At 52.6% G+C, this 22224-nt stretch overlaps 1 pseudogene; it reads right to left on the reverse strand.

The window, feature by feature from the left end:
* Positions 1-10482: 10482 nt before the first annotated feature.
* LOC140424695 (neuronal acetylcholine receptor subunit alpha-2-like) lies at positions 10483-22052 on the reverse strand (annotated as a pseudogene).
* Positions 22053-22224: the final 172 nt, after the last annotated feature.

The following is a 22224-nucleotide window of genomic DNA, read 5'->3' on the forward strand; positions in this document are numbered from 1 at the left end:
CACTCTCCCCCTCCCTCCGCCCTCCCTCCCTCACTCTCCCCCTCCCTCCCTCCACCCTCCCTCCCTCACTCTCCCCCTCCCTCCCTCCAACCTCCCTCCCTCCCTCTGCCCCTCCCACACTCCCACCCTCATTCTCCCCTCCCACACTACCTCCCTCACTCTCCCCTCCCACACTCCCTCCCTCACTCTACCCCTCCCACACTCCCTCCCTCACTCTGCCCCTCCCACACTCCCTCCCTCACTCTCCCCTTCCACACTCCCTCCCTCACTCTGCCCCTCCCACGCTCCCTCCCTCGCTCTCCCCTCCCACACTCCCTCCCTCACTCTGTCCCTCCCACACACCCTCCCTCACTTTCCCCTCCCACACTCCCTCCCTCACTCTGCCCATCCAACACTCCCTCCCTCACCCTGCCCTCCCACACTTCCTCCCTCACTCTGCCCTCCCTCACTCTCCCCTCCCACACTCCCTCCATCACTCTCCCCATCCCACACTCCCTCCCTCACTCTGCCCATCCCACACTTCCTCCCTCACTCTCCCCTCCCACACTCCCTCCCTCATTCTCCCCATCCCTCACTGGTCCCCTCCCACATGCTACCCCTCCCTCACTGAATCCCTCCCACACTCCCTCTCAGACTCTGCCACTCCCACACTCTCCTCCTCCCTCACTCACCCCCTCCCTTCCTCACTCCTTCGCTCACTCTGCTCCTCCATCACTCTCCCCTCCAACACTCCCTCCCTCACTCCCTCCCTCACTCTCCCCTCCCTCACTCTCCGCTTCCCTCACTGCCTCCCTCACGCTTCCCTCCCACACTCCCTCCCTCACTCTCTCCCTCACTCTCCCTCTCCCTCACTCGCCCCCTCTCTCCCTCCCTCACTCTCTCCCTCACTCTGTCCTTTCCTCACTCTCCCCCTCCCTCACTCTCCCCCTCTCCCCCTCCCTCATTCTCTCCCTTCACCCTCACTCTCTCCCTCCCTCACTCCCCCTCCTTCCTCACTTTCCCCCCCTCACTCTCTCCCACCCTCACTCTCCACCCTCCCTCACTCTCCCCCTCCCTCACTCTCCCCCTCTCTCCTTCCAACACTCCCTCCCTCTCTCCCTCCCTCACTCTCCCCCTCGCTCACTCTCTGCTTCCCTCACTGCCTCCCTCACTTTTCCCTCCCACACTCCCTCCCTCACACTCTCCCTCACTCTCCCCCCTCACTCTCCGCTTCCCTCACTGCCTCCCTCACTCTTCCCTCCCACACTCCCTCCATCACTCTCTCCCTCACTCTCCCCCCTCCCTCACTCTCCCCCTCTCTCCCTCCCTCACTCTCTCCCTTCACCCTCACTCTCTCCCTCCCTCACTCCCCCTCCTTCCTCACTTCCCCCCCTCACTCTCTCCCACCCTCACTCTCCACACTCCCTCCCTCTCTTCCTCCCTCACTCTCCCCCTCGCTCACTCTCCGCTTCCCTCACTGCCTCCCTCACGCTTCCCTCCCACACTCCCTCCCTCACTCTCTCCCTCACTCTGTCCTTTCCTCACTCTCCCCCTCTCTCCCTCTCTCACTCCCTCACTCTCCCCCCTCCCTCACTCTCCCCCTCTCTCCCTCCCTCATTCTCTCCCTCACTATGTCCTTTCCTCACTCGCCCCATCCCTCACTGGCCCCCTCCCACACGCTACCCCTTCCTCACTCAATCCCTCCCAAACTCCCTCTCACACTCTGCCACTCCCACAGTCTCCCCCTCCCTCACTCTCTCTCTCCCTCAGTTTCCCCCTTCCTCACTCTCCCCTTCCACCCTCTCCCTCCCTTACTCTCTACCCTCACTCACTCTCTCCCTCCTCCCTCACTCTGTCCCCTCTCCCTCACTCTCCCCCTCCCTCCCTCCACCCTACCTCACTCTCCCCCTCCCTCCCTCCACCCTCTCACTCTCTCCCTCCCTCACTCTCCCCATCCCACCCTCCCTCACTCTGCCCCTCCCACACTTCCTCCCTCACTCTCCCCTCCCACACCCCATCCCTCACTGGCCCCTTCCTACACGCTACCCCTTCCTCACTCAATCCCTTCCTCACTCCTTCCCTCACTCTGCCCCTCCATCACTCTCTGCTTCCCTCACTGCCTCCCTCACTCTTCCCTCCCACACTCCCTCCCTCACACTCTCCCTCACTCTCCCCCCTCCCACACTCTCCCCCTCTCTCCATCTGTCCTTTCCTCACTCTCCCCCTCCCTCCCTCCACCCTCTCACACTCTCTCCCCCTCCCTCCCTCTACCCTCCCTCACTCTCCCCCTCCCTCCCTCTACCCTCCCTCACTCTCCCCCCTCCCTCCCTCCCTCCCCCCCGGGCAGTCCATCGCAGTAGCCATGGGGGAGTTTTCACAGTGGCTCCGAGAGGGGCACCGAGCCCCGAGCCCTGGGTCTCCCTCCAGGTGCCCCTTCCCCTCCCGGAGTCAGACAGGGACCCTCGGGGACACAGAGGGAGGGGGGAGGGGCTGTTCCACACAGAGGAGGGTGAGTGAGACCCGGAGATTGGAGATTGTTTCTCTGGATTTCAGCAAAGATCCCACACGACAGACTGACCACAAAAGTAAATGTCCCTGTGATCCCGGACAACAGTGAAAGTTCCAACAGGGACTCCCTCCCCCTCTGTGTTCCTGGCCGTTGAGCCGTTTTGCTTTGCCTTTGGCGATGTGTCATTGTTGTCATTTTGTTGTGTTTTGGGCTGAAAGGTAAAACCTGAACAAACATACTTTTAAAAAAGGAATTAGCAATGGAAGCAATTTTGCAGCCAGCGAATGGGCAGTCCGATCCGGCATCAGCCGCCTTGCACAGGAGCCGCTTTGCGATGTGGACACCCTTTTCAGCCTTCCCGTTCGATTGTGGATGCAGAGGGCTGGATGTCACATGAGTGAAACCATATGCTGCGGCAAAGGACGACCATTCACGGCTGGCAAAACAAGGTCCATTGTCTGACATGACAGTCCTTGGAATGCCATGGCGAGCAAACGTTTCCTTGCAGGCCCCAATGACTGCGGACGACGTCAGATCATGGAGAGGCATGACTTCCGGGTAGTTTGAGAAGTAGTCTATAATAACAATGTAATCTCTGCCGAGCGCGTGAAATAGGTCAACACCCACCTTCGCCCAGGGGGACGTCACCATCTCGTGTGGTAGAAGTGTTTCCGGAGGTTGCGCCGGCTGAAACCTCTGACAGGTTGTGCAGTTGAGCACCATGTTGGCTATGTCTTCATTAATACCCCGGCCAATATACCGCCTCCCGGGCCCTTCGTCTGCATTTTTCGACGCCCAAGTGGCCTTCGTGTAGTTGATGAAGAATCATCTGGCGCACGCTGTGTGGAATAACGATCCTATGCGATTTCATAAGGACCCCGTCTATATTGGTGAGATCATCTCGCACATTATAAAACTGGGGGCACTGCCCTTTTAGCCACCCTTCCGTCATGTGGCGCATCACTCGCTGCAGAAGAGGATCAGTCGCCGTCTCTGCGCGTATGTGGGCCAGACTAGGATCATCAGCTGGCAGATTTGCTGCTGTCAGAGTCACGTGTGCCTCAATTTGACGCACGAACCCCTCTGCATCTGGTGGTGTGCTCACTGCTCGGGAAAGAGTGTCCGCCACGATGAGTTCCTTCCCCGGAGTGTAGATCAGTTCAAAATCGTACCTCCTGAGTTTAAGTAAGATGCGCTGGAGGCGAGGAGTCATGTCGTTCAGGTCTTTGTTAATGATGTTGACCAGGGGGCGGTGGTCAGTTTCGACCGTGAATCGTGGCAGGCCATACACATAGTCGTGGAACTTGTCCAGTCCAGTTAACAAGCCCAGGCATTCTTTTTCGATTTGCGCGTAGCGCTGTTCGGTAGGGGTCATGGCTCGTGAGGCATACGCAACCGGGGCCCATGATGACGTGCTGTCTTTTTGCAGGAGTACCGCTCCAATACCAGATTGGCTGGCGTCTGTTGAGATCTTTGTAGGGCGAGTCGTGTCAAAGAAGGCCAGCACTGGTGCCGTGACCAGTTTGTGCTTGAGCTCCTCCCATTCCCGCTGATGCGATTGGTGCCAGTTGAATTCCGTCGATTTTTTTACGAGATGGCGCATATTTGTTGTATGAGAAGCCAGGTTGGGAATGAACTTCCCAAGGAAGTTGACCATGCCCAGGAATCTTAAGACAGCCTTCTTGTCAGCCGGTCGTGGCATGGCTGTGATGGCGCTAACCTTGTCTGCATCGGGACGGACCCCGGACCTTGAGATGTGGTCCCCGAGGAATTTCAGCTCCGTCTGGCCGAAAGCACACTTCGCACGGTTGAGACGCAGGCCATTTTGTCGTATGCGGGTAAAGACACGTCGAAGACGATGCATGTGTTCCTGCGGAGTGGTGGACCAAATGATGATATCGTCCACATATACACGTACCCCTTCGATGCCTTCCATCATCTGCTCCATAATGCGGTGGAATACTTCAGATGCCGAAATGATGCTGAATGGCATCCGGTTGTAGCAGAATCTGCCAAAAGGGGTGTTGAATGTGCATAGTCTTCGGCTGGCCGGGTCCAGTTGGATCTGCCAGAATCCTTTGGACGCATCCAATTTAGTGAATATCTTGGCTCGCGCCATCTCGCTGGTGAGGTCTTCTCGTTTCGGGATGGGATAGTGTTCCCGCATGATGTTGTTGTTCAGATCTTTTGGATCTATACATATACGGAGCTCGCCAGAGGGCTTCTTTACACAGACCATGGAGCTGACCCATGGCGTGGGCTCCGTGACCTTGGATAGGACCCCTTGGTCCTGACGAATCTGCAGTTGTGCCTTGAGGCGGTCTTTGAGAGGCGCAGGAACCCTGCGAGGTGCGTGAACGACAGGGATGGCATCCGGTCTGAGTCGAATCTTGTACGTGTGTGGCAATGTCCCCATGCCTTCAAAAACCTCCTGGTTGTGAGCGAGGAGGGAATGGAGATTCGCGTGGGACTCAGCATCCGGGAAGTCGGATATCTCATCTGGAGAGAGAGACATAATGCGCTGTACCAGGTGAAGGACCTTACACGCTTGTGCGCCCAGTAACGAGTCCTTTGATGAGCCCACAACTTCGAAGGGGAGTGTGGCCGTGTACCTCTTGTGAGTCACCTGTAGCTGGCAAGATCCTATGGACGGGATAACGTTCCCGTTATAGTCAACCATCTTAAGCCGGGATGGTGTGATGGGTGGTTTGACCTTCATGGCCTGGACTGCAGAGTAAGCAATCAGGTTGGCGGATGCGCCGGTGTCCAGACGGAAGGCGACGCGCGATCGGTTGACCGTCAGGGTGGCACACCACTCATCGGCTGGATTGATGGCATTGACCTTGTTGACATCAATGACGGCAACTCGGAAGGCATCCTGGTCATCTGCATCACTTAACTGGAAGTCTTGATGCTTGGGCTGGACGGTCCTGACTCGTGTGCGAGGTTGTCGAGGATGCGCCGGATCCATGGTTTGAGCCGCACGACAGCGGGCTGCGTAGTGGCCCATCATGGCACATCTGTGGCACTGTCGGTTTTTTGCAGGACATTGCCCTTTTAAGTGTAGACCTCCACAATTGCTGCACGTCATGACGTCACGGCGTTCGTTGCGCCACTGCGCATGCGCAGTGCGATCTTGCGGTGGGCGCGCCTGCGCAGTGCGTCCCTCGTTGTGGCCGTTATTTTTGGCGCGCACCTGCGCGGGAGACAGCGAAAAGCGCGGGAAGCGGCCGCTGTCGTCCGGGCCGTGGGTCGGGAAGAAATCGACGGCCTGGATGCGTTCGACGTCGTGGGCGGCCTGGCTTGCCGATTCGACGGCTGGGGACCCCCTCCGTGCCAACTCGGACGCCTGAAATCGGGCAAAACGGCAGGTAGCATTTTCATGGAGGACACAGGCTTCCACAGCAGACGCTAAGGTGAGGCTTTTCATTTTAAGAAGCTGCTGGCGTAGGCCACTAGAGGCAACGCCAAAAACAATCTGGTCCCTGATCATGGACTCTGTAGTGGTGCCGTAACCGCAGGACTGCGCTAGAATCCGGAGGTGCGTCAAAAAGGGTTGAAAAAGCTCCTCCTTACCTTGCAGGCGTTGCTGAAAGATGTATCTTTCAAAACTTTCGTTTACTTCAAATTGAAAGTGCTGGTCCAGTTTGAGGATGACCGTGTCATATTTGGCCTGGTTTTCGCCTTCTTCGAACACCAGTGAGTTAAAGACATCGGTTGCGTGCGGGCCTGCGTAGAAGAGGAGCATTGCAATCTTCGAATCATCCGAGACATTCTGTTTTTCGGTGGCACGGATGTACAGGTCAAATCGCTGCCTGTAGAGCTTCCAGTTGGTGCCTAGGTTCCCCGTGACTTGCATCGGCTGCGGTTTGCCGGTGTGGTCCATGTCCAGAATGGCAGGTTAGTAGGCAGGTATCGATCCACTCCTGTACCATGTGGTGTTGGGTGTTCTGACACACAGATGAGCCAACACAGTTGCATATGGTACAACGCTTCTTTATTTAAACTCACTATTTACAGTTTGGTCTTTGCACTCTGCACGTGGGGGGCTCCCTGCTTGTGGTGTTTCAACAGCTCTTTCTTGTTCCCTTCTCCCCAGACCTACTGACCACCAGGTGTCGTGCTCGTGCTTTTTATGTGGTTGGTGTTCTTGTCTGTGATTGGTTGTGGTGTTGTGTACTCTGATTTGCCTGTTAGTGTGTCCATCATGATGTGTGTGTTTGAATATCATGACACTTTGGACTGTGGGAGGAAACCGGAGCACCCGGAGGAAACCAACGCACACACGGGGAGGATGTGCAGACTCCGCACAGACAGTGACCCAAGCCGGGAATCGAACCTGGGACCCTGGAGCTGTGAAGCAATTGTGCTATCCACAATGCTACCGTGCTGCCCGTTGAACATGTTGAACATGTATAATAGTTTAGATGTTAAATAAAATCGTGTTGCATCTTATCAAGTGTTGGAGGTCAATCTCTCGCTACACTGCATCAAGTGCAGTCCACATCGACCCAGCCTACCCAACACATCATGGTGCCAGTGAGTGATGCTGAAAATTGACGGATCTACCTTGAGTGAATCAGCGTTAACCAGCAAACAGCGATCCGGTGACGTGGAAAACATCCGCCCTCCTCCGCAGCTCCGCATCGCCGGCAACCTCGGTGCAAATTGGAAGATCTTCAAACAAAAGTTCCAACTCTATCTAGAAGCCACCGACCTCGAGGCTGCATCGGACACCAGGAAGATCGCACTATTCCTCTCCACAGCCGGGGACCACGCCATCCACATCTACAACTCCCTCACATTCGCTGAAGGCGAAGACAAGACAAAATTTAAAACAGTCCCACTGAAGTTCGACAGCCACTGCGACATTGAGGTGAATGAGAGCTTTGAACGGTACGTTATCCAGCAGAGGCTTCAGGGTAAGGATGAACCTTTTCAATCCTTTCTGACACATCTCCGCATCCTCGTGCAGTCATGTAACGATGACTCGACCACTGATTCCATGATCCTGGATCAGATCGTTTTCGGGGTCCACTCCGTTTCCCTTCGGCAGCAGCTCCTGAAAGTCAAGCAGCTCACCCCCACCATCGCCATTGAAACGTGCGTTCTCCACGAACCATGCTAACAATCGGTACTCCCACATCAGGGCTGCAGAAACGGCAAAGCTAATCTCCCACGAGGAGGAACGGGTGCAGGCCATCGCACAAATGCAGGGCCTCAGTATCGACGAGAGTGGCAATTCCGCGCGCTTTTCCCGGGCCCCTGCACATGCGCGCCACGACCGAGGGGACGGCGAGACCGACGACCAGACTGCGCAGGTTCGTACGTCGTTCGACCGCACTGCGCATGCGCGATGGCGCACGGAACGTGCTGACGTTGGCGTCATGACGTGTCCGAATTGTGGCACCGCCCATTTAAAGCGGCAGTGTCCAGCGAAATCATGACGGTGTCTACAGTGTGGCAAGCTTGGCCACCACGCAGCCCTTTGCAGATCTGCTCCACTGCCCAGCATCCAGCGATCCCAGCCGCGGCGCAGAAGCATCCGTTCAATACAGCAGGCCATGCCAGACTCCGACCCCGACAGCCCAACAGATCCTGATGCTGCGTGCCTGAAATCTCCATACCGGGTGGGCATCATTACAAAGCATGCGCTGCCTTTCTCCAAGACAGCGACGCACCTCCCGATCCTCAGCGTGGATCCCGACGATGAGTGGTGTGCTGTCCTCACAGTCAACAAAACTTGCATCAGGTTCCAACTGGACACCAGCGCATTGGCGAACCTCATCTCCAAATCCGATCTCGACACCATCCGCGTCAGACCAAGCATTCTTCCACCGGCCTGCCAGCTCCTTGACTACAATGGCAATGCCATAGCTGCCAGTGGCTCATGCCAACTGTGATTTTCCAATAAGTAATTTAAAGCGACACTGCGATTTGAGACCGTGGGACCTGACAGAGCATCCCTGCTCGGTGCTCGGGCCTGCAAACTCCTGAACTTGGTTCAATGAGTCCACACCACGTCATCCTCACAGGCGACGGCCTCACCTGATGAGAACTTCCAGGCTGAAATTGATGACATCATCACACAGTACCACAGCGTGTTCGATGGAATGGGCACACTCCCATACCGATACAAAATCCTGCTCAAGCCAAACGCCACCCCTGTGATCCACGCACCACGTCGGGTGCCGGCACCCCTCAAGGACCACCTCAAGCAGCAGTTACAGGACCTCCAGGACCAGGGCATCATATCAAAGGTCACAGTACCCACGGACTGGGTCAGCTCCATGGTCTGCGTCAAGAAGCCGTCAGGGGAGCTTCGAATCTGCATCAACCCCAAGGATTTAAACCGCAACATCATGAGGGAACATTACCCGCTACCAAAACGAGAAGAGTTGACCAGCGAGATGGCTCATGCCAAACTCTTTACGAAGCTGGACGCCTCCAAGGGGTTCTGGCAAATAGAGCTGGAGGCATCCAGTCGCAAGCTGTGCACATTCAATACCCCGCTCGGTCGCTACTGCTACAACCGGATGCCTTTTGGCATCATCCCTGCCTCAGAGGTATTTCACCGCATCATGGAACAGATGATGGAGGGTATTGAGGGGGTGCGCGTGTATGTTGACAATGTCATAATCTGGTCTACAACTCCTCAAGAACACATCGATCGCCTCAAGCAGGTATTCCACAGAACCCATGAGCATGGCCTCCGACTCAACAGAGCAAAGTGCTCGTTCGGTCAATCAGAAATCAAATTCCTTGGTGACCGCATATCGCAGCAAGGCGTGCGGCTAGATGCTGACAAGGTCTCGCCGATCAACGCCATGAAGAACCCAGAGGACAAGAAGGCGGTCCTCCACTTTCTAGGGATGGTCAACTTCCTTGGGAAGTTCATTCCCAACATGGCGGCACACACCACAGCCCTCCGCCATCATGTCAAAAAGCGGAATTCCAGTGGCTGCCCGCTCATGAGAATGAATGGAGTGAGCTGAGGGCAAAACTCACCACAGCCCCGGTTCTGGCGTTCTTCGACCCGACCAAAGAGACCAAAATATCCACTGACCCAAGCCAGGACCTCACGTAACCTCCAGCCCCCACGACCCGCAGTCAAACGGGAAGGCCGAAAAAGGGGTCCATATCGTCAAGAGATTACTATGCAAGGCTGCAGACTCAGGCTCCGACTTCAACTTGGCGCTGCTGGCATACAGAGCATCCCCTCTGTCCACTGGGTTGTCTCCCGCACAAATGCTCATGAATCGCACTCTGCGAACAACGGTTCTAGACATCCATGTTCCAGACCTTGACCACCTCACGGTCACACAAAAGATGCAGCAGTCTCGGGCCCAACAGAAATCAGCAGACGACGCTCATGCCACGGATCTCCACAAGCTGGTCCCAACTGATCATGTTCGTGTGCAGTTGCCTGACGGCGGCTGGTCCACCACAGCTGTGGTGGTCAAGCAAGTGGCCCCGAGATCGTTCCTCGTCCGCATGGCTGGTGGCTCCTTCCTACAACGCAACAGACGGGCGCTGCGCAGAGTTCCACGCCCGCCACCTAACCATGATGTCCCGCCTCACACAATTCTTCCTCCGGACGTGCCCTACCACGAGGCCACCGATCTACCAGCAATTCTGCCAACCTCTGTGACCACCGCATTGGCGGCAGTCTCGCCTATCCAGGTGCAGGCGGCCCCTGCTCCACCCTTGAGGCGGTCAACCAGAATTCGTCGCCCGCCGCAGAGACTAAACTTGTAGACTGAACTTTTGCACAACTGTGTTACCTTATCGTTTTGACCTCTGTAAATATCGTTTTTTACCATTTCATCTGCCCTACATCTGCTCTAGCGACACCTTCCTGTGTACATAAGGTCATTTTAGCACATTCTGTATATAGTCACACACATATACACATCCACACGCACAAGCACCTTAATATTTATTATCTCAACACACACAATACAAAAAAAAAGCGGGGAGATGTCATAATATACATCTGTGTATATAATGGAGTGCAGACAGGCTGTGATTGACACACAGGATGACCAGTAAGCACACAGAACAGAGCAGCCAATCACCAGACAGGACACGACCACTATAAAGCCAGAGGGCACCAGTTTTCCCCACTCTCTCGGGACCCAGCCTCTGAGACAGTCAGAGTTTGTGAGCTGGCCAGTGCAAACACCATGTGGTAGCTACTAAGCCTGGTTAGGCTAATATCAGGTCTCCAGTCAAGTCAGCATAGTGTCAACCCACAGTTGAACATCCTATAATAGTTTAGATGTTAAATAAAATCGTGTTGCATCTTATCAAGTGTTGGAGGTCTGTTTCTTGCTACACTGCATCAAGTGCAGTCCACATCGACCCAGCCTACACAACACATCAATGACAATGGAGAGGGTGACGAAGATCATGGTGAAGAGCAGGTATTTGCCGATTAAAGGGATGAGCAGGGAGGTGGAGGGGATGATCTCTGTTATAAGCAGCAGGAAGACAGTGAGGGAGAGCAACACTGATATACAAAGTGTGATCTCTCCACAGCCCGATGGTGAATAGAAGACCAGAACAGTTAGACAGGAGATGAGCAAACAGGGAATGATGAGGTTAATGATGTAGAAGAGGGGGAGCCTCCGTATAATGAAAGAGTATGTGATATCGACATCCACCTCAGAGCAACAGTCAGACTTATTGCTGTTGTAAATTCCCACAGCGTTGACTATTGCCCACTCGCCACTCTCTCAATAGTCCCTGAGACCCACGTTCCTGCCCATGCTCCTCAAATCAATCTTGGACTTGTCGTGGGTCCAGGAGCCAAATTTCATTTTGCAATTCTGCTGGTCGAATGGGAAGAATGTGACGTCAATGCTGCAGGAGCTCTTGTAGATGGCTGGGGGCACCCACTGAAATCTGCGCATGGTGTAGAGGTGAGACTTTGTCATGTGTGTCAGCAAACTTCCCGTCTGCACTGAAACAAGCAAACGCAACAGGTTTGTGTAGTTGTCAGGACCAGAGAGTACTATCATTAAGACACAGCTGGTATTTTAACTTTCAGAGAATTAATCCTTGCTGAATACAATCTATCCGTCTCCCTCTACGGTGCAATCCTTGCAGTTTATGCAATCAATCTGAATTAATGAGCTGTTAATTTTGCATTGATTAAAATGGATATAACTGAGATAGTTTGCCCTCTGAAATCAGTGCCGATTCGGACTATTGAGCAAGATGTGCCTGGGGTTAATGTGCTGTTTCCACTGAGTGAAATCTCCGCTATCAAAGCTGATCTCTGCATTTCAGCAAAAATGGACCAACAGGATAATAGGTCCATAAAAATGAAATTAAATCTTTCAATCTGTCAAACAAGCATGAAGTCTCTTGAGACAAGAGGAAGTAATTGACTTGCAATTCATTTTGAAACCATTCTCAGGGTGTGGGGTTTGGAGAGAAGATTGACATTTCTCATGTGGTTGAACATGTGGTTGACTCTGAAATGGCCGAGCAAGCCGCTCAGTTGTATTCAACCGCTGGGCTCAATATAAGAGAGAGGCATAAAGCGCACACTCAGTAAGCTTAGCGCATGTGACGTAGAGACAGCCTGAGTGAGTGAGAGAGCCCGAATGAGGATTGAAATTTGGTAATTTCGAGCAGCGTGGTAATTTGGTGAAAAGTGGGAGGAGGTGCTTTTTCCCTTTCGTTTTGTTTTCTTTCTTCTGGCTTTGTAACTGTTAATCTGCAGGGAGAAATCCAGAGAGCATCCTGGGAAGGTAAGTGATCTAACGACCTTTTCAAATTATGGGGGGAAAACTGAAGTGACATCACAGTAAAGCTGTGACCTGATTGGCTGGTAGGGAATCTGTTAAATTTGAAGAAAAAAAGTTGGAAAAATCTATAAAACTAGTTGATTAATGAGGTAGAGGAGTAACTAAACCTGAGGGCAGAGATTAGTACTTAGCATTTAATTTTGCAGTAAATATCGAGCGCCGGGGCCATGTTGTTAATTGTAACCTATTCTAAAAATAAGTTCAAGTGTTTATTTTGAATTAATTAACTAGTGCGTAAATGTGACTCAGCTGGGTGCTGTGCTCTAACTGTGAGATGTGGCAGACCTGTGACACTTACAGCGTTCCCGTCGACTACGTCTGCAGCAAGTGTAACCAATGACAGCTCCTCACAGACTGCGTGGTTCGGTTGGAGCGGCAGGTGGGTGCACTTGGAGCATGAAGGTGGCAGAAAGCATCATAGATAGGAGTTAAAGAGATATGGTCACACCCAAGGTGCAGGCAGACAGAAGGGTGACCATTAGAAAGGGCAGGCTATCAGTACAGGAATCCCCTCTCTAACAGGTATTCCGTTTTGGATACTGTTGGTGGGATAGCCTAAAAGGGCAAACAACAGCCAGAACAGTGGCACTACAACTGCCTCTGTTGCTCAGCAGGGGAGAGCAAAGTGCAGGAGAGTGATAGTTAAGGGGACTCTATAGTAAGGGGCACAGATAGGCACTTCTGTGGACGTGAAAGAGACTCCAGGATTGTGTGTTGCCTCCCTGGTGCCAGAGTCAAAGATGTCTCTGAATGAACACAGGACATTCTGAAGGGGGAGGGTGAACAGCCAGAGGTCGTAGTACACATAGGTACTAACGGCATAGGAAGGAAGGGCGGTGAGGTCCTGCAGAAGGAGTTCAGGGAGTTAGGCAGCAAACTAAAAAGCAGGACCTCTAGAGTTGTAATCTCAGGATTACTTCCTGTGCCAGGTGCCAGTGAGGCTGGAAATAGGATAGTGCAGCTCAACACGTGGCTAAGTTGGTGGTGTAGGAGGAAGGGTTTCAGATTTTTGTACCATTGGGATCTCTTCCGGGGCAGGTGGGACCTGTACAAGAAGGACGTGTTGCATCTCAACTGGAGTGGCATCAATATCCTGGCTGGGAGGTTTGCAAGTGTCACTCGAGGGGATTTGCACTATTTTGGCAGGGGAGTGGGAACCAGAGCGTTAGCGTAGGAGGTGTAATAACTGAAGGGCAAATTGCGAACAAAAATAAGAGGACAACATCACCCTCAGGCAGAGCAAAAAAGGTGACAAGTGTGAGAAGGGAGGTGGTCAATGCAGGACTGAACGTGTTGTACCTAAATGCACGCAGTAGACAGAAGAAGCTAAATAAGCTTGTTGCGCACATTGAAATTGGCCGGAACGATGTAGAGTTGAGGAATCGCCAAGGTAAAAAGACCCTGATGGGAGTTATGTACAGACCCCCTAGCAGGAGACAGGATGTGGGGCAGAAAATAAATCAGGCGATAGAAACGGCTGTAAAAAAGCCAATGTCACAATAATCATGTGGAACTTTAATATGTGCGTGGACTGGGAAAATCAGGTTGGTCGTGGATCCCAGAAAAAGGAATTTGTGGAATGTCTAAAAGATGGATTTTTTGGAGCAGCTTGTGACAGAGCCGACCAGGGAACATGCAATTCTGGATTTGGTGATGTGTAATGAGGCAGACTTGATTAGGGAACTTAAGGTGAAGGAACCCTTAGGGAGCAGTGACCACAACATGATAGAATTTACCCTGCAGTTGGAGAGGGAGAAGCTGAATCAGATGTAACGGATTACAATTAAATAAGGGTAACGCAAAAACATGAGGGAGGAGCTGGTCAGAGTTGATTGGAAAAAGCGACTAGCAGGGAAGACAGTGGAACAGCAATGGCAGGAGTTTTTGGGGTTATTCGGGAGGCACAACAGAAATTCATCCCGAGGAGGAGGAAAGGCAGCACGGTAGCATGGTGGTTAGCACAATTGCTTCACAGCTCCAGGGTCCCAGGTTCGATTCCGGCTTGGGTCACTGTCTGTGCGGAGTTTGCACGTTCTCCCCGTGTGTGCGTGGGTTTCCTCCGGGTTCTCCGGTTTCCTCCCACAGTCCAAAGATGTGCGGGTTAGGTGGATTGGCCATGCTAAATTGCCCATAGTGTCCAAAATTGCCCGTAGGGTGGGGTTACTGGGTTATGGGGATTAGGTGGGGTTACTGGGTTATGGGGATAGGGTGGAGGTTTGGACCTTCGGCAGGGTGCTCTTTCCAAGAGCCGGTGCAGACTCGATGGGCCGAATGGCCTCCTTCTGCACTGTAAATTCTATGTCTATGTCTATGTCTATGAAACATGCTGAGGGGAGGACAAGGCAGCCATGGCTGACGAGGGATGTCAAGGACAGCATAACATTTTTAAAAAGCATACAAAGTGACGAGGATTAGTGGGAATCCAGAGGATTGGGAAGCCTTTAAAAGCAAGCAGAGGACAACCAAAAAAGCAATAAGGGGGAGAAGATGAAGTATGAGTGCAAGCTAGCTAGTAATATAAAGGAAGGTAGGAAGAGTTTTTACAATATATAAAAGGTAGGCGAGAGGCAAAAATAGACATTGGACCGCTAGAAAATGTGGCTGGAGAGGTAATAATAGGAAACAAAGAAATGGCAGCGGAACTGAATAGTTACTTTACATCAGTCCTGACGGTGGAAGACACCAGTGGGATGCCAGAGCTCCAGGAGAATCAGGGGGCAGAGGTGAGTGCAGTGACCATTACTAAGGAGAAGGTTCTGGGGAAACTGAAAGGTCTGAAGGTGGATAAATCACCTGGACTGGATGGACTACACCCCAGGGTTCTAAAAGAGAAGCTGAGGAGATTGTGGAGACATTGGTGGTGATCTTTCAGGAATCACTGGAGGCAGGAAGGATCCCAGAGGTCTGGAAAGTGGCTAATGTAACACCGCTGTTTAAGAAGGGAGGGAGGCAGAAGACAGGAAATTATAGACTGGTTAACTGACTTCGCTCATTGGTAAGATCTTAGAGTGCATTATTAAAGATAAGGTCGCGGAGTACTTGGGGGTGCAGGAGAAAATAGGACTGAGTCAGCACGGCTTCGTCAAAGGGAGGTCATGTCTGACAAATCTGTTAGAGTTCTTTGAGGAAGTAACAAGGAAGTTAGACAAAAGAGAACCAGCGGACGTGATTTATTTAGATTACCAGAAGGCCTTTGACAAGGTGCCGCATTGGAGACTGTTAAATAAGATAAGAGCCCATGGTGTGAAGGGTAAGATCCTGGCATGGATAGAGGATTGGCTGACTGGCAGAAGGCAGAGAGTGGGGATAAAGGGGTCTTTTTCAGGATGGCAGCCGGTGACTAGTGGTGTGCCTCAGGGGTCTGTGCTGGGTCCACAACATTTCACAATGCACATTGATGATCTGGAAGAAGGAACTGAAGGCACGGTTGTTCAGTTTGCAGATGATACAAAGATCTGTAGAGGGACAGGTGGTATTGAGGAAGCAGGGGGGGCTGCAGAAGGATTTGGACAGGCTATGAGAGTGGGCAAAGGAGTGGAATACAATGTGGAAAAGTGTGAGGTTATGTACTTTGGAAGGAGAAATTGAGGCGTAGACTATTTACTAAATGGGGCGATGCTGAGGAAATCAGAAGCACAAAGGGACTTGTGAGTCCTTGTTCATGATTCTCCGAAGGTTAACGTGCAGGTTCAGTCGGCAGTTAAGAAGGCAAATGCAATGTTAGCATTCATGTCGAAAGGGCTAGAATACAAGACCAGGGATGTGCTTCTGAGGCTTAATAAGGCTCTGGTCAGACCCCATTTGGAGTATTGTCAGCAGTTTTGGTCCCCGTATCTGAGGAAGGATGTGCTGGCCTTGGAAAGGGTCCAGAGGTGGTTCACAAGAATGATCCCTGGAATGAAGAGCTTGTTGTATGAGGAACGGTTGAGGACTCTGGGTCTGGACTTGTTGAAGTTTAGAAGGATGAGGGGGATTGTCTTGAAACGTACAGGATACTGCGAGGCCTGGATAGAGTGGACGTGGAGAGGATGTTTCCACTTGTAGGAAAAACTAGAAGCAGAGGACACCATCTCAGACTAAAGGGATGATCCTTTAAAACAGAGATGAGGAGGAATTTCTTCAGCCAGAGGGCGGTGAATCTGTGGAACTCTTTGCCGCAGAAGGCTGTGGAGGCCAAATCACTGAGTGTCTTTAAAACAGAGATAGATAGGTTCTTGATCAATGAGGGGATCAGGGGTTATGGGGAGAAGGATGGAGAATGGGGATGAGAAAAATATCAGCCATGATTGAATGGCGGAGCAGATTCGATGGGCCGAGTGGCCTAATTCTGCTCCTATGTCTTATGATCTTATGGAACACCACGACGTACAAGGCTCGGATCAAGTTCTGGAGACTGCCTGTGTTTATTGTGTGTCCCTCTGTCAGTGAATGAAGATATATTTTTCCCACCCCCATCTCTACAGGACACTGTGGAGGGTCCACACTCTGCAATCACCCTTGGATCATCACAATATCACAAGGACAGTGAGGCTCCACTTTGATGCAGAAAATGGTGCTTCCCCTTTCTGGCCCGGTTTGCACTTCTTGTTCTGAGAAGGCAGGACTGAACTCTGGAAGATTAACCAATCCCATTCCCGGCAGAGAGCCTGTCCCTTTGATCGGCAGCTTGGGAGATGATGAGGATGTTCCTGACTGTATTCTGTCTGTGAAACAGATCTGGTGAGAGCACAGGCTGACATTCTACAGCAGCAGTGAAGCTCATGTGTCAGCCTGGCTCAGTTTGGGGCACTTGTATCCCTCAGTCAGAAAGCGGTGGTTTTAGCTGCCTTTTCAGGAAGTTGAGCTCTCAATTAAAGCTGCCATTCTGGGAAATGAGAGAGAGAAAAGCATTGTGTCATCATTCAGATGTGTTGCTGCATTGAGACAGCGACATTGAGCTGACCGATTGGGTGATTCAGTCCAATATTAAACACCCCAAACAACAATTTTAAAATGAACAGGACACGCCCTCGATCTCCTGACCATCATTTGTGCTTCAGCTCGATGTATAGATTAATTCAATCCACCCCAAACACACCCAATTAATGTACAGATTAATTCAATCCACCCCAAACACACCCACTTAATGTCCAGACTGTCACTCAAACCCATTGTCACATTAAATGAGTAACAGAGAGGAATGGGAAAACCGAGTTTTCTGACCCGTGTTCCCAGTCTGTGTAACTCTGTGTCAGGTGCATTGAACATTCTCAATGTGGTGATAAATTCTGCTGTAACTCTCATGTCCAGTTTGAATGTTCTAACTCTAGAATTCACACAAGTTACAGGTGCAGAGACACCGCAGCACAAACCAGGGAGAGTTCTTTTAGAACAAGTTAAACTTCTCCAAACCAAACTAAAACTTGTACTTACCCCCAGAAACACAGAGTGACAGAGTCACAGCAAAAAGAGTTTTACTGATCATCTCAACAGAATAACAATCCTCTTTATCCACACCGTTTATTGCAGGTCCAGTAAATACATTGAAACACAAAGTGTCCCAGCCGACAGAAGCTGCTTTAATCTCCTTTTTCACAGGAGGTAACGAAGTTAAAGAGGAAGCAGCGACAATGAGCCAATAGCTGCTCCCCTTCTGGGTGGATTTTGATAAGTGACGTTTCTGATTCACTGAGTGCAAGTTGCCCACATTAAGTTGGTTTAACACGAAGAGTTCACCCAGCGAGGGACACATTTGCTGCAAAAACGTAAATGGTTGAAACATGTTTTGAAAATCACTGAAACCAAACTCTTCTCCTCATGGGGCTCCCACTGGGGTCTGCATGTGGCACTGCACCCCACCAGGGGGCAAGGCCGTGTTCCTCTAACCCCCCTCCCCCACCCCCGTGCTGCCTGAGGGATCCCCTCGACTGCCTCTCACCTGCCCAAACCTAAGGGGAAGCCCATTGACCTGCCGTCAGCAAGGTGTGAATATTGACTGAGGGGGTAATCACGTGGTGGGGGGGCCGCTAATAAGATTTAATTGGGTGGAAATGTATTCAACTGTGGTTCAGGCCCCTGGTGAGGGGCTTGGAGAGTCGGGAATCGCCATCTCTCCATGGGAATCGCATTTCCCGATTCCCGCGGGATTTTCAGTTCGTGCCGCTGATCCCACGCACGTGGCTCGTGCAGGCTTCAAATCCCCCCCAGAGACAAAGATGTGACGGACACAAGGCAACGGGACTGTGAGTTTCATCATTCCGGAATAAAAGGAGCTGATAGTGGCACAAAGATAAGACAGCAGAATGTGTTCATATCCGGACAAAGATCAGTGCTCAGTGAAAGCAAAACTGAAGAACAAGTGACAGGTGGCCCTGTGGGGGATGGGAGGGGGGTTTACATTGGGACAGACAAAGTTGTTGAACTCAGTGTTAAGACCAGAAAGCTGTAAGCTGCCCAATCGGAAGAGGAGGTTCTGTTTCTCCAGTTTGTATTGGGCTTCACTGGAACATTGCAACAGGCCAAGGACGGACATGTGGACATGAGAGCAAGATGCTGAGCTGAAATGACAAGAGACAGGAAGGTTGGGTCATTCTTGCAGACTGAGTGAAGGTGTTCCGCAAAGCGGTCACCCAGTCTGCATTTAGTCTCTCCAGTGTAGAGGAGACCACATTGGGAGCAGCAAATACAACAAACCAAATTGAAGGGGGTGAAGTGAAAGATTGCTGGACCTGAGAGGAGTGTTTGAGGCCTTGGACAGGGAGCAGGTACAGGGGCAGGGGTTACACCTTCTGTGATTACAAGGGAAGGTGGTGTGGGAAGGGGATGAGGATTTGGGGGTGCTGGAGGAAGGGAGCAGGGTGTCACAGAGGGAGTGGTCCCTGCGGAATGCTGATGGGGGTGCTGGAGGAAGGGAGCAGGGTGTCACAGAGGGAGTGGTCCCTGCGGAATGCTGATGGGGGTGTTGGGAAGATGTGTCTCCTGCTGCCATCCTGCTGGAGCTGGTGGAAATGGCGGAGGATGATCCTCTCAATGTTGGGGCTGGTGGGTGTAAAGTGAGGACAAGCGAGACCCTGTCATAGTTCTGGAGGGAGGGAGAGGAAGGGGTGAGGGCAGGGGTGTGGGGAATGGGTCAGACACAGTTGAGAGCCGTGTTGAGCACAGGGGAAACCTCATTGAGGAAAAAGGCAGAGATGTCCGAAGCGCTGTATTTGAAGGTGGCATCATCAGAACAGATGGAACGGCGGTGAAGAAACCGGGAGAATGGGATGGAATCCTTACAGGGAGCGGGGTGTGAGGAGCTGTATTCGATGTGGTTCTGGGAGTCACTGGTCTTGTAATGTATTTGTCCCCTTCCGTCCTGACCTCAATGAATCCCGGTCCCAGAATTTTAAATGGATATTCCGGGCAGAATTTTCCGATTTTTTGACTGGGTGTGACTTTGGGCTGGAAAAGTGGTGAGTAACCCGGCAGATCCATTGGCGACTTTTCCCGCCATATTATTCAAAACTTAGTTGAGAAAACTGCAGAAGGCAGATCCCAGGCCATCATGCTGGAGGGGGGGGGGGGGGGGGTGAGAGGGGGGCGGGGGGGGGGGGGAGGTGGGGGGGGGGGGGGGGGGAGATTAATCATAACTTTTACATGTTCATATCCTGGTACTATCATTACTGATTCGTCAGTGAGGGTCAGAACTAACCCGTGTCCCACAGTGTGGCCAGTGATATGCTCAGCACATTCGGGCCTGGGGGTCATCCTTGGACTTGTGGTTGTGACCGAGCCGGAGCTCGCCGGTGTCACAGTGGTGGTGGTCGGTTTCTGCCTGGTCCCCACCCTGATCTGGTGGGGTCCTTGCTTCCTACAATAACCCACCCGATTCTCGGGCTCCTGTGCTGACTGGCTGCCTACCTCACTTCCCTGATACAAAACTGTTAATCTATCACATATCATCTCATGATTTTCATTGCGGTGAGGTGCGTGGCAGGGATCGAGACAGTGAATCTCCAGGCGGTTCCCTATAACTTTATATTTCACAATCGGGCGATTCGGGCCATCGAGGGCATTTAACGTTTTCTGATGGGTCATTTTAAAAACCAATGTCATCCTGCCTGGGGGCAAAGGTCCTGCATCCCAGCGTTCCGTATCACCGGGAATTCCCATGATCCTGGGTTCCCAACTGAGAAAGGGCCAAGATATTTCGGAATTGCAATAATTTGTATAAGCTGCCTCCAGGGATGTATAGAATCCCCTTTGTGCAGACATCCTGGGCGAAATTCTCCACCAATGGCGCGATGTCCGCCGACTGGCGCCAAAAACGGCGCCAATCAGACGGGCATCGCGCCGGCCCAAAGGTGCGGAATGCTCCGCACCTTTGGCGGCCTAGCCCCAACATTGAGGGGCTAGGCCGACGCCGGGTGATTTCCACCCCGCCAGTTGGCGGAAATGGCGTTTGTTGCCCCGCCAGCTGGCGCGGAAATGCGGCGCATGCGCGGGAGCGTCAGCTAGCGCCGACAGTTTCCCGCGCATGCGCAGTGGGGAGAGTCTCTTCCACCTCCGCCATGGTGGAGGCCGTGGCGGAGGCGGAAGGGAAAGAGTGCCCCCACGGCACAGGCCCGCCCGCGGATCGGTGGGCCCCGATCGCGGGCCAGGCCACTGTAGGGGCACCCCCCGGGGTCAGATCGCCACGCGCCCCCCCCCCCCAGGACCCGGGAGACCGCCCACGTCACCTGGTCCCGCCGGTAAATACCAGGTTTGATTTACGCCGGCGAGACAGGCAGTTTCTGGGCGGGACTTCGGCCCATCCGGGCCGGAGAATTGAGCGGGGGATCATGCCAACCGGCGCGGCCCGATTCCCGCCCCCGCCCAATCTCCGGTACCGGAGACATCGGCGGTGGGCGGGATTCACGGCGGCCAACGGCCATTCTCTGACCCGGCGGGGGGTCGGAGAATGACGCTCCTTGAGTCCCATCATAATATAAACCTATACCACTCCTTCCCTTGCATCTCGCACAACATTTACAGCAGCCCGACACACCCTCGGGACATTAGTATACATGCGATCATTGTTTTTGTGTCAGTGATGTCCGGCTCCTTCCGTGTCCATGGTGAGGAGGTCGATGTCGATGGTCGTAACCAGAGATGAAGTGGGGCCCTAAAGTGTGCTAGCAATAGAATCCTGTGGGGACAAACAAATGCCTTCCGGTGCTCAATTAGTATTCTATCATTCGCATAATTTCCCCTCCTCCCTGGAATACATCCTCTCCGTGCCTTTGTCACATATCCTGAGACACTCTGGTGGCCCAGCTACAAACCCAGATAATTCCTGTTACAAGTGCAGCAGCTGCCAATGCCATGGCGACCGCCTGCTCCTTGGATCCGCTGACCCACCGGAGGGTTCTCTCAGTCTTTGTGACTATGGGACTACTCATGAGGGGATGGTTTCACTGTGTCCAGTGCCGCCACCGCGGACTGGGTTTCTCGTCTATTAAGGTACATGTTTGTCCAGCAATGATTACTGCATCGGGTCCCTCCCATCGAACCCCGAGTCCCTTTTTACCTGTCATGAGTTTGACCATGACCCTATCCCCTGGTGTTGGTAGTTTTGGGGTAACCGTTCCAGTCAGTTTGGTCCAATCTCTCTGCTGTTGCTGTGCAATTACCTGACCCTTAAGGACATGCAGGCGGTTTACCAGATCTTTCATACATCGCAGTACAGTTCCTTTGTTTATCTCGAGTTCCGCCCCTCCAGTTATCAGCTCCTCCGGGAGGCGCATTGCTCTTCCTGTCATTAGCTGAAAAGGGGCTAGACATGTTCCCCGGGCGGGGGCGGCTCTTTGTCGCAACAATATTGCCGGCAGGGCCCGTACCCAATTATCCCCTTCCTGCAATATAGCTTTGGCCAGGCAGTTTTTAAGGTTCATCCGCTCCACCATTCCCGAGCTCTGA

This window comes from Scyliorhinus torazame, chromosome 1, assembly GCF_047496885.1.
Source record: "Scyliorhinus torazame isolate Kashiwa2021f chromosome 1, sScyTor2.1, whole genome shotgun sequence".
In the NCBI taxonomy this organism is placed as follows: Eukaryota; Metazoa; Chordata; class Chondrichthyes; order Carcharhiniformes; family Scyliorhinidae; genus Scyliorhinus; species Scyliorhinus torazame.